Here is an 11,435-nt window from a genome sequence, read left to right on the forward strand (position 1 = left end):
AGAATCTCTTGGCTTGCCAGGCTGTTCCAAGAAGAGAGGAGAGACACAGATGCAGTCACTCAGTCAACAAATATTTAATCTCTAAATCTATTTAAAGAGAAAAATCATCTACTTGTCCTGAAAAGAATGTCATAGAATCAAAGAATGTTAGAATTTGGAAAAAATTTAAGGATTAACTAGTTCAGCCTTCTGCCTGGTACAAGAATCACTCCTCCGACATTTCTGACAGATGGTCACCCAGATACAGTTTGGAGCCTTTCAGAGACTATTCTATTGCACAAGGCAGGTTATTCCAGTTTTAGATAGATTTCTAGAAAATTTTATGATCACTTTGAATAGATAATAGTTGGTATAGTAGCTAAAACCTATATAGCCTATAGTATCTAATACCTATAATATCTATAGTAGCGACAGTAGCTAATACCAGTTAACAACAACTGATTTTTTACAAGTGTTTTGTCAAGTTTGCAAAGCATTTTACATATGTTATTTCATTTGTGTCTTATAATGATGTTGTATGGAGGTATTATCCACATTTTACAGATGAGTAAACTGAGGTGCAGAGAAACTAAAAATGGATGATTAGATGCACACTCCACAGATTTGGAGCTAGAAAAGACCACAGAGGTGATAGTGGTGGCAATGGTGGAACAGTTCTTCAGTGCTGAGAATTTTGAACTGAGTACCAGTGCAGCTGCATGAGTTGTCTTGACAATGCCTCTCATTCAAAAATCTAAAAGTGTACAGTGATTCTCTGTTGCCTCTAGGCTTTTGGTTTGGGATGTGACTCAAGAATCAAGAGTCTTTAAGGAGCAGAGGGAGAGGGAGGAAGAGGAAAAATGAGAAATGACATAGAGAAGGCTTATAACATAATACATGAAAAGTAAAAAAGGGGAGTACAATCAAATACTTCATGAAGTTTGAAGTGGGGAGGGTCATTCCTTTGTGGTTACTCTTTCTCCCTTTCTTTTTCTTTCTTTCTTTTATATTTATAAATAATATATTTATTTATAAAACATATTTATTATATATTTCTATTTATTTTATTTTTAATTTATGGAATAAAATAAGCATTTCCATAACAGCATAATAAAAAAAAAGATGATTGCACATGAAATTGCAAATCTGTTATGTACTCTTTCTAATTTAAGGTCACCTCCATTTTCCTCCGGATTTTGCTTCAGAGGGGAAAGGACCCAAGAAGACAAATGGGGGAAGCTCTCACTACCTCTTCTTCTGCACCTCGGGATCTATCTCTCCATCCCTGGATTTGGAATTAGGAGAACTGGGTTCACATCTTGGTCCTGTCCTCTGCTATTGGTATGACCTTAGGTAAGTCATTCATTCCTCTCGCCCTATCTCCCAGTCTGTAAAATGAAAGGAGTGGGTGGACTTGATGGTACCTAAGGTCCCTTTTAGCTCTAAATATATGAGACTATTCTCTTTGCTTTGGTAGTGGGATGATTTGGTAGGCCCTTGGCAGAATCTAAAGCTGCGGGGCAGAACAAGGAGGAGAAGAAACTAGGATTTTTTTGTACTAGGCTTGTAGGGCTTGGTGACATCCTGGGTTATACTACCAGAGGACAACAGTTAGCTACAGAGCTGGCATGGTAATGGACCATCATTCCACTGCCCTCCCCACCCCTTGTCAGTCTCCTTCACTTTCCTCCACTCTCCCTGCCTAGCTGAAAGTAGACCAGTGACCCCAGGAGTGACTGACAAATGTTCAAACCCTCTCTGGAATAGTCCAGCATGATTGGGACACCTTCCTTCACAATGATTTTCTTTTTCTCAGAAGCCCCCCAAACCCATTTCAAGCCATCTAATACAGTGTTTAAGCTTTTGATCAGGAAAGCTGGTTGCATTCCTTTGTGCAAGCAGAATGTGGTGTCTCAGAGTGCAAAGGGCAGTCCAGTAGCTTTACTGAGAGTGTCTGATCTCCCTCCTGAAGTTTGGGAGCTGTTCCCAGTAGTCAGAAGTACAAAGTGTGCAGCACATCACAGAAGTGAGGCACTCTGAAGAGCGTATGTCTGCTTAGAAGCATCTCCCACCCAGAAGGCTAATGCAATTAAGAATTCTGGCCCAGAGTGAGTCACTGTCAGCCTTCAGAAGTTTGAAGTCTTCTTTCAAGTGTAGGTGGCAGAGAGGGGTCATGCTATTGCTGCTGGCTTCCCTTTGTTGTGCCATCTTTGGTGGTGCTCTTACTTAAGAGGATTCCTTGGGGTCATTGTGAGGTTTACACCATGTATAAGAGGAAGTAGTCCAAAAGTTGAACAGGCTGGATTTGCATGGTAGTGAGTTTTCTGTCCCTGGATGTGTTCAAATGGGTGTTGCATAACTATCAGTCAGGTGTGTTGCAGAGAGAGTTCCTGTCTTTGGCTGGACATTTGAAGACATAGGATCATAGATGTAGAACCAACAGGGATCATAGAGAGATGATGTGGTAAGTGATACAATGGATAAATTGGTAAAGCCTGACTGTGTGACCTTTAGCAAGTCACTTAACCTCCAACTCTCTTAGATTATAAATTGAAGAATAGTTGATGTTATGCATTAACAGAGAACATTTCTTCACCAGGGATTCCCTACACTAATTTAATGTAGAAAAAGTTGGAAACCATAAAGAATATATAGTTTAATGGCTTCATTTTTACATATAAGGAAACAGGTCCATAGAGGTTAAGTGACTTCCTAGGTCATACAAGTAGTAAGTACCTGATTCCACTAGAGGAGTCTATGGTTTTCTCATATCCTACCCTGATTTAGAGATAGGGATAGTGGATGGACCTGTGTTTTCATCACCATAGGGAACCCCTCAGTGAGGAATGGCCCTCTGCTAGTGCAATTTGGTACCTTCTTTTCAACTTATTGTCTTAGAGAATTGTCTAGACTACTGAGAAGTTAAGTGCTTTACCCTAGGTCATTCAGTTGTTTTGTGTGAGATACTGGACTTGAATCCATATCTTGGTTCCAAGGATAACACTTTATCCAGTATGTCATACTGGTGCTAATTTAATAAGCCCTTAATTCATAGCAAGAAAAGTTAGATAGTTAACAAGTATGCTGTAGAAAGGAATTTCAGAAAGAAATGACTCCAACTTTTCATCGAACAATTCCTGGGAAATCTTAGTAGTGGTACAAAAAGGATGCTCACTGGCTGAACACAATAATAAACAGAGACAACATTGCTCAAGAGAGAGGGAGAGATGAATTTAATATGAAGTTGCAAGTACTTGGAATTCTCAGAAAATATCTTAGCACAAATATCTAGCTTAGCACAAACACGCCAATCCATCAAAGTCAAATTCATAAATTGAAGTCGTAATTCTTAACAATAACCTCAAAGAGCTATATATTCAAACATACCTGCATGTAGAAATGGAATTGAATTCCAAAAGAATAGCTGTTCTTGTCCTTTCAGGGAGGAGGCACTTTGATAGGAGTCCACTGAGCCTAGCAGGCAGATGGAAGCAGCTGTTGTACCAGCCGGAGGGGATGGACCAGATGTAGTCACCAGAAAAGATAGAGAAGGTGGGATGAGGAAAGTAGGGAAACATGGCTGCTGTTGACTAGGAGAGAGAAGTACTTTTTGTGCTCTTTGCTTTAACATGGTCACAAGGAGAGAGAGAGACAGAGACAGAGACAGAGAGAGACAGAGAGAGACAGAGACAGAGAGAGAGACAGAGAGACAGAGAGACAGAGAGAGAGACACACACACAGAGAGACAGAGAGACAGAGAGAGAGACAGAGAGAGAGAGAGACAGAGACAGAGACAGAGAGAGACAGAGAGAGACAGAGACAGAGAGAGAGACAGAGACAGAGATAGAGACAGAGACAGAGAGAAACAGAGATAGGAGAGGAGACAAACAGAAAGATAGGAGGACAGAAAGAGAGAGAAACAGAGACAGAGAAAGAGACAGAGAATCTTAATATTCCACTCAGAGGATATAATGACTTCCTTTATGACTAGGGAAAAGCCTGTGTGTTCACACATCCTTTCCACTCTTAGTAAAATTATGATTGATGGTCTTTTTTTCTAAAGCCTCTACAGCCTTAACTTACCTGAGTGTTGGGAATATAAAATAATACATTCTAATTTCAAACTTTATGTCAATTCTCCATATGTTTTTGACACAAATGAAATTTGACATGAGTATGAGTAGGAAGGCTGTGTGGTATAGTGCATAGGGAGCATGCCTTGGAGTTGGGAAGATCCGAATTTGAATCCTGCTTCTGACACAGACTATCTGTGTGACCCTGGGCAAATAACTTTTCTGTATCTCAGAAAACACTCTTGGATACATGACAATGACATGATAATACTGGTAGAAGGGATTTTCACTTCGTTATCTACTGATGAAATAACAGGTTTAAATAAAAAAAACAAATACATTGTGATATGCATTCAATAAATCACTTGCCTATAATATGGGGAAGGTGTGGCTAGATAGTTGTTCAAGTGAAAAGGATTTGGGAGTTTCAGTGGATAAGTACAATATGGATGAATGAAAATCTTTAGCTCTATGTGCCAGGACTATATTAAGCTCTAGGGAAATAAATACAAAAATCAGACAGTTTCTACCCTCCAGGAGCTTACATGATATGGGAAGACAAGACCTATTGAAGAGTAATATCCAGGGGAGGGTGTTGGGAAGTCATAAAGATATTAAGTGGAACCGTAAGGAATCAATTGGTTTACTCTTTCCATTCTTGGATTATTGCAATAGCTCACTGGTAGGTCTGCCTGAAACACTAAAATCCATCCTCTATTCCACCACTGAAGTGATTTTCCCAAAGTGCAAGTTTGATCATATCATCCCCTTACTCAATAAACTTTAGTGGCTCCCTATTGCCTCCAGAATAAAATAAAAAAAATCCTGTTTGACATTCAAAACCCTTTATAACATAGCCTATTCTTACTATTCCAGGCTTCTCACACCTTACTTCTCACAACCTGTTCTTTGATCCATTCTGATTTTCATGGGGTTTGTTGTTTGGGCCAGTTGTGCCAATTCCATTTCCAATTCTTTCTTCCATAGCTTGTATTTCTTTTCTAAATTTTCCTTTACTGATCTCATTTTATTTATAAAAAATTTGTTTCTTAAGAAAAATCTTCTTCTATCTCCTCCAAAAAAATTCTTGTTGAATTTGTGCCCTAGATGTGTTTTACTTAGAGATTTTGCATGTAGGTATTTAGAGTCATTCTCTTCTTCTCGGTTTGTGTCTTTACCATCCCTATCACTATAATAGATATTTATGGAGAATACGTATTCTCTCTTTTTTCCCATTCATCCAACCTGCTCCCTAACTTCAGACTTAATGCTAGGGCCTGGATCTGTTCCCTTCTGGAAGGAAGGTCTGGGTTGGTTTTGATGCTCAGGCTGGAAACCTACAAGTTCTCAGCATTTCCAAAGTGTTCTGATTACTATCCTGAACCCCAACCCCATCTGAGCTCTGTAAGCTCATAGCCTGATTTAGAATGATAGAACCCAAAGGTCCCCTTTTGTCTGGGATTCCTCTCCTCGTTACTTTGCTATAGGTTTTAGACTAGAAGCCAGAAGCTGAGACCCTACTCTTCTCTTGGGGAACTGAGCCACACTGCTTCTACTTGATTCTAAACTTGTTCCTTTCTTGCTGTACTGCCTAGAAAAGTGTTTTTTTTTTATTCTGGAACGTCATCCTATATGTGCTTGTAAGTCTTCTAACTTGTCCTGGATTTGTATCCTGGAACCATTCATGTCATGGGAATGGTTATCCCCAGTATGGGTTTTGTGACCTTTTCTTGCCCTCCTCAGCCTCTCCCTGGATGCTAGGGTGCTCTTTTCTCGACCAGACCCTGTCCCCTCTGTTGATAGACCTCTCTATCTCCCTACATTGACCTAGGTTAGAAGAATCACTCATTATGGTTTTTTCTTGACTTCCTCATCAAGATTTTTCTGTCATGTTTCCTAGATCTATCTGGGAACAGAGGAAGGTCCTTTCCTTCCCTTGCCTTCCCCTTTTTTTGGGAAAAGCAAGGGAGAGAGTTCATTGTACTTTCCCCCCTTCTACTTCTACTTGGTTCCTCCTTCAGGTCTATTTGAGTTATTACTATAAATGGAAATTGAAGGTAAAGGATTCTCAGATTCTTTGTGGAGAGGCAAATGCAGAATTTGGAGGAGCTGGTTTAATAATGCATCGAAAGGCAACAGAAAACATCATTTGGTCAGCTTCCCAAGAGAACTGTTTGAGAAAAATAAAAATACTGCCAACAATTGCAGTTTATTCAGCAACGTGATCTGTAGAGGATGAGGATATGCAGAAATGCCATGAACTTTGTGCATACATGCACACATCATGAATACTTTTTTCAAGAATAGAATTGAGGTATTATTCATGGAAAATAGCAAATATCATTGGGAAAATTAAATGGATTATACTTTAATGGGTAGGAAATGATTACCGAATGGAAGTAATTCTCAAATAAGGCATATAGTCATACTATGGATTTGATAGCACATAGAATTAATACAAAGTTGGAAGAAAGAATAAGAATGATAAAAATATGTGGCATGCAATTAAAATCCTTCTAATATGGTGTATTTAGGAGATTTATTGTCACTGAAAATTTGAGAAATAAATGGAAGAATGGATGTTAATTATGATTATAGGTTTATGAGTTTCCTAAAAAATTAAACCATTATAAGTCAATTGCCAAACTAAGAGGAGAAAGATAGCTGAGCAACTAGAAAATTACAGCCAGCAAAAACCTGATTTCCTTGTTGAGAAGAATATTATGGTGACCAAGGGCAACACCACTTTTGAATATAAGGTTTGTAAAATTTTATGGCGAGGACCGGGAGAAGATGGTGAATGATATTGCCTCACAAAACAGCAAGAACTGTTAAAAAAATGACAAATTTAAAGAAAGCTTAGCAAAAGATCCAAGCCAACCAATTAATTCTGAAGGCAGTTGGAAAGGTATGGTCAGGTTTCCACAAATGATATTCTGTATGAGTACCTGCCTTATAATCACACAATTGATTAAAAGGAACAAGGAATACAAGATCACATTGTGCTCATTATTCATGGACTACAGATTACCATTTGATTTGGTAGAGCAAAATATCTCCTTTAAAAAAGAACCTCCCCTAATATGATTTCACTGATGCATAGGTGCAAAACAAATCATACAAAATTACTTGAAATGATTGCACTAGTCTCTGTTATGTATATGTGCCAAAAAATGATCTTGTGCATTTAGTGCTGCCAACAGAAACAACTTTGTTTGACAACCCTCTGATAATATCAGGCAAAACATAAACCAGGGAGACATATTTACCAGTGGTGTTTGCCACTGTCATTGAGAAGGTCCAGTATAGAGTAAAAGGGACACAGTGAGGTCCTACAGATTTATTGTTTGCCTATAACACTCTTTTATTTACAAGCTGGGAAGCAGCATAGAGTTTTCTAAATATGATTTATAATCACGGAAAATTTTGGCTTAACTATTCAGTCAGTCAACAAACATTTGTTAAGTACCTACTGTATGCCAGGTGCTTTGCTGGGTATAGTGGGAATACAAATAAGAAAAAGAAAGTCTCTTACAATCTAGTGGGAGAAAACAACACACAAAAGGAAGCTGGAAAGAGCCCCTGGCTTTTTGGCATGATGGAAAAATCTACAGGAGTGCAACCAGATGGGAAATTAAGAGATGACTGACTGAGACACACTCTTTAAATGGAGATTTGGAGAGGAGTCCTTTCTGCCCTCCAAAAAGAGAGGTTCCAGGTGCAGAGGGGACTGATGAGGTGTAAGTACCAATGTTGATGTGATATTGGGGCATGATGAAAATATCCAGAGGAGTGTAGTAAAGTGGGAAACCATCCACAAGGAAAAGATAACTGGATGAAGAATGCCTTTCATCAGAATATGATATACAATTAGATGGAAAATCCATAGAGTTTGTTTACCAGTATATAGGAACAGTCAATATGGTGTTTGCTGCCTGACAACTCCAGGAGAAATGGCAGGAGCAGAATAGAGGTCTGTACATGTTTGTAGATCTGAGCAAGGCATTTGACACTGTTAGTCATGAGAACTTATGGAAAATTATGTCAAAATTTGGTTGCCCAGAGAGTTCATCAGTATTACATGACAATTTCATGATGGCATATTTGCCTAGGTTCTGGATAGTGGACAATGCTCTCGTGCCTTCCCAGTCACCAATGGAGTGAAATAGTGCTATATGTTTGCTCCCATGCTTTTTAGCATGATGTTTTCAGTCATGTTGTCAAATGCTTTCAATGAGGATGAACATGGTATCAAGGTTGGCTGAAGCCAAATTCTTCAATTTGAAAAGGCTACAATCCAAGACTAAAGTGGAGGGAGTGTTGGTGCATGATTTTCTGTTTGCAGATGATTGTGCACTCAATGCAACCTCTGAAGCTGAGATGCAACAAAGTATGAATCAATTCTCTGCTACCTGTGCTGATTTTGGCCTAATAATTAACACCAAGAAAGCACAGGTGCTCCATCAGTCTCCACCATGCCATCCATACACGAAACTATCGTTACAACAAATGGAGAAGTTTTGAATGCTGTGGATAAGTTCACTTACCTTGGTAGTATAGTTTCCAGGGATGTTCATATTGACAATGAAATTGATGCGTGCATTGCCAGAGCTAGTTCAGTGTTTGAGAGAAAAAGTATGGGAGAGAAGAGGTATTAAACTGACTACCAAACTGAAAGTCTACAGAGCTGTTACACTGACTTCATTGTTATATGCCTGTAAAACATGAACAATCTACTAGCACCATGCCAGGAAATGGAATTGCTTCCATTTGAACTGTCTTAGGAAGATTCTGAAGATCACCTGGCAGGATAAGGTACCAGACTTTGAGATCCTTACTCAAATTAAACTGTGCTTCAAGCATTCAAGCATTTAAGCATTCAAACTATGCTTCAGACAATGCAATTCCGATGGACTGGCAATGTTGTCTAAATGCAAAATGTATGCTTGCCAAAAAGACTATTTTATGGAGAACTTGCATGGGGCAGGTGATCACATGGTGATCAGAAGAAGGGATACAAGGACACTCTCAAGGTATCTCTCAAGAACTTTGGATTTGACTATGTGACATGGGAGACACTGGCATAGGCCCACTCAGCATGGCATGCCCACATCATAAAGGGTGCTATGCTCTATGAGCAAAGCAGAATTGAGACAGTACAAAGAAAACATAGGATGCGCACACTTGGAGTATCCACCTTAAATGTTCACACTCACTATCTGTGCCTAATCTGTGGTAGATCATTCCAAGCTCATATTGGTCTGATCAATCACAGTTGGACACATTGAAACTTGACTTTATCATGGTGATGTCATTTTGGTTCTCTTTGAGAATGAAGGACAACAATCACCACAACATGTACAGGCACTGAAAATGGACAATCAATTGAATCTAGGATTTAGCAAGAGGAGAACAAGCTGGATGGCCTTTGTGAAATTTTAAATGACCTTTTAATAACTGCAAACTTCTTCCTAAACATTTTCTGTTTAATATCAACATTTCCCAGTAATGTTCTATAGTTTCTAGCCATAAAAATTATACTTTTTGCAGAATTGAATTTGATATTCACCTAATAGGTAGTGGAGAAATGTTCACTAGGCATTAACAGTTTGTAATACCTTACAAATGAATAAATTTTGCAGAAAAATCTAGTAAAGGATATTGTCAGAGAAATAGGAGGCTTGAAAAAAGAGACAGGCTGGCCACATAGTGAGATTGAGAATAATTGAGAGATGTATTGATCATGTATTCCACTGGTATACCTGAAAAGTCAATATCCAGTCAATATTCTAAAGGGAATCTTAGTGGTCATCTAGGTCAACCTTCTAATATTACAGATGAGGTAAGTGAGTCCCTGAGAGGTTAAATGACTTGCTCAAGGTCACCAGGCAATAAGTGGCAGAGTTTCCTTGAAGTCTATGAGGAAGGTCACCAGCACAATGTATGGAGCCCTTGTGGGATTTGTGAGAGCACATGAACTAGATTTATATAGGATGGGCACATATACATGTGCATTGATCTGCATCATTGTAGAGAGTACCCACCTTGATGTGATCACAGATCCATTGGAATGTTATTGTAGTCTGAGGTATCAGTATTGTATGTTAGTACATTTCTCCAAGTTCTCTAACATCCTCAACAGACGTCACAGCCTTGTAATGTAAGAGGTATTGTTGTTTTCAGGGTTGTGGAAACCATTTGTGGAATTTTCCTGAATATTAGCTCATAGCTTTAGGCAGAAATACATTTTCCATAATCTTACACATTAATTCAATATTTCAATATTAGTTGAAGCAGGATTATTGGGGGAAATGTGACCCCCAAACTCGATATCTAAGGCTTGGTCCCTTTCCCACCCAATACTCATTCTACAATGATCGCAGATAAATTGCAAAGAAATTCATTTATCCAATTCATAGCAAAATACAAATCAGAGAAGATATACTTATGAGGATATATACCAGACAATACATAGTGCAGGAGCTCTCCAATTGGGAGTAAGATAACTAAGAGAATTCTAGACCTCACTCCAGGGGAAACACCATGAAGTCTCTTGTGTAGCAAACTGAGGACACAGACATGATAAAGATGGATAACTTTTCTTGTGTCTTCTCAGAGTCTTTTGGAGTTGACCTCTTTCTTGTCTCAAAGTTGGAAGCCAGAAGTGGCCAAAGTGACTTGAAGTTTGAAGAGTCTCAAAGAAGACTGAAGAAGGCTAGAACTCTCTTACTCTTATCAACTCTACCTAGCCTTCACACCGGGAAGAGCATTCATCTCCACCAGTAATGAGAGAGTCCTGTGTCAATAGGTTTAGGGACATGGATTTCATTATAAAATAATTGTGGTTAGAGTGGACATCCTTGGTTTAAACTTATATTTACTGGGAAAGCTTCTAGTGCACATTCATTGTATATGATGCATGCTTTTGGTTTAGATAGAATTAAAAAAAATACTATTAAAGGTCCTTCTGTGCTTATGTTGTAGGTTTTTTTTCTGTTAGCATAAGTGAATTTTGCACACTGTCAAAGGCTTTCTCTGAGTCTATTGAGACAATAATATTGTTTTAGATGTTTTTGTTTTCAAAATGATTATATTTATTGTTTTCCTAATGTTGGATAACCCTTGATTCCTTAGTGTATATTAAAGCTGGTCATAATCAATGATCTCTTAGATGAGTGACCATAGTTTATTGATAAGGTTTTACTTAAAATTTTTAAAGAGACATTCTCTTAATGATATTGGTCTATAGTTCATTTTCTGTGCTTTATCTTTCATTGGCTTAGATATTAGGACTACATTTGTTTCATAATCTGGTTGGGTGCTTTTTTCCCTCAATTTTAAAGAATAAAATAGTATTGGCATGAATTATTCTGAATCCATCAT

General features: G+C 38.4%; 1 long non-coding RNA gene across 1 annotated transcript in view; it reads left to right on the forward strand.

The window, feature by feature from the left end:
• LOC140505029 (uncharacterized) overlaps window positions 1–11,016 on the forward strand; it is a 124,194-nt gene extending 113,178 nt beyond the window's left edge. Inside the window, exons 5-6 of the long non-coding RNA XR_011967320.1 lie at window positions 1,152–1,332; window positions 10,669–11,016. This is a non-coding gene — a long non-coding RNA (uncharacterized lncRNA). The remainder of the gene's footprint in view (window positions 1–1,151; window positions 1,333–10,668) is intronic.
• Window positions 11,017–11,435: the final 419 nt, after the last annotated feature.

This window comes from Notamacropus eugenii, chromosome 5 (assembly GCF_028372415.1).
Source record: "Notamacropus eugenii isolate mMacEug1 chromosome 5, mMacEug1.pri_v2, whole genome shotgun sequence".
NCBI classification, from domain to species: domain Eukaryota; kingdom Metazoa; phylum Chordata; class Mammalia; order Diprotodontia; family Macropodidae; genus Notamacropus; species Notamacropus eugenii.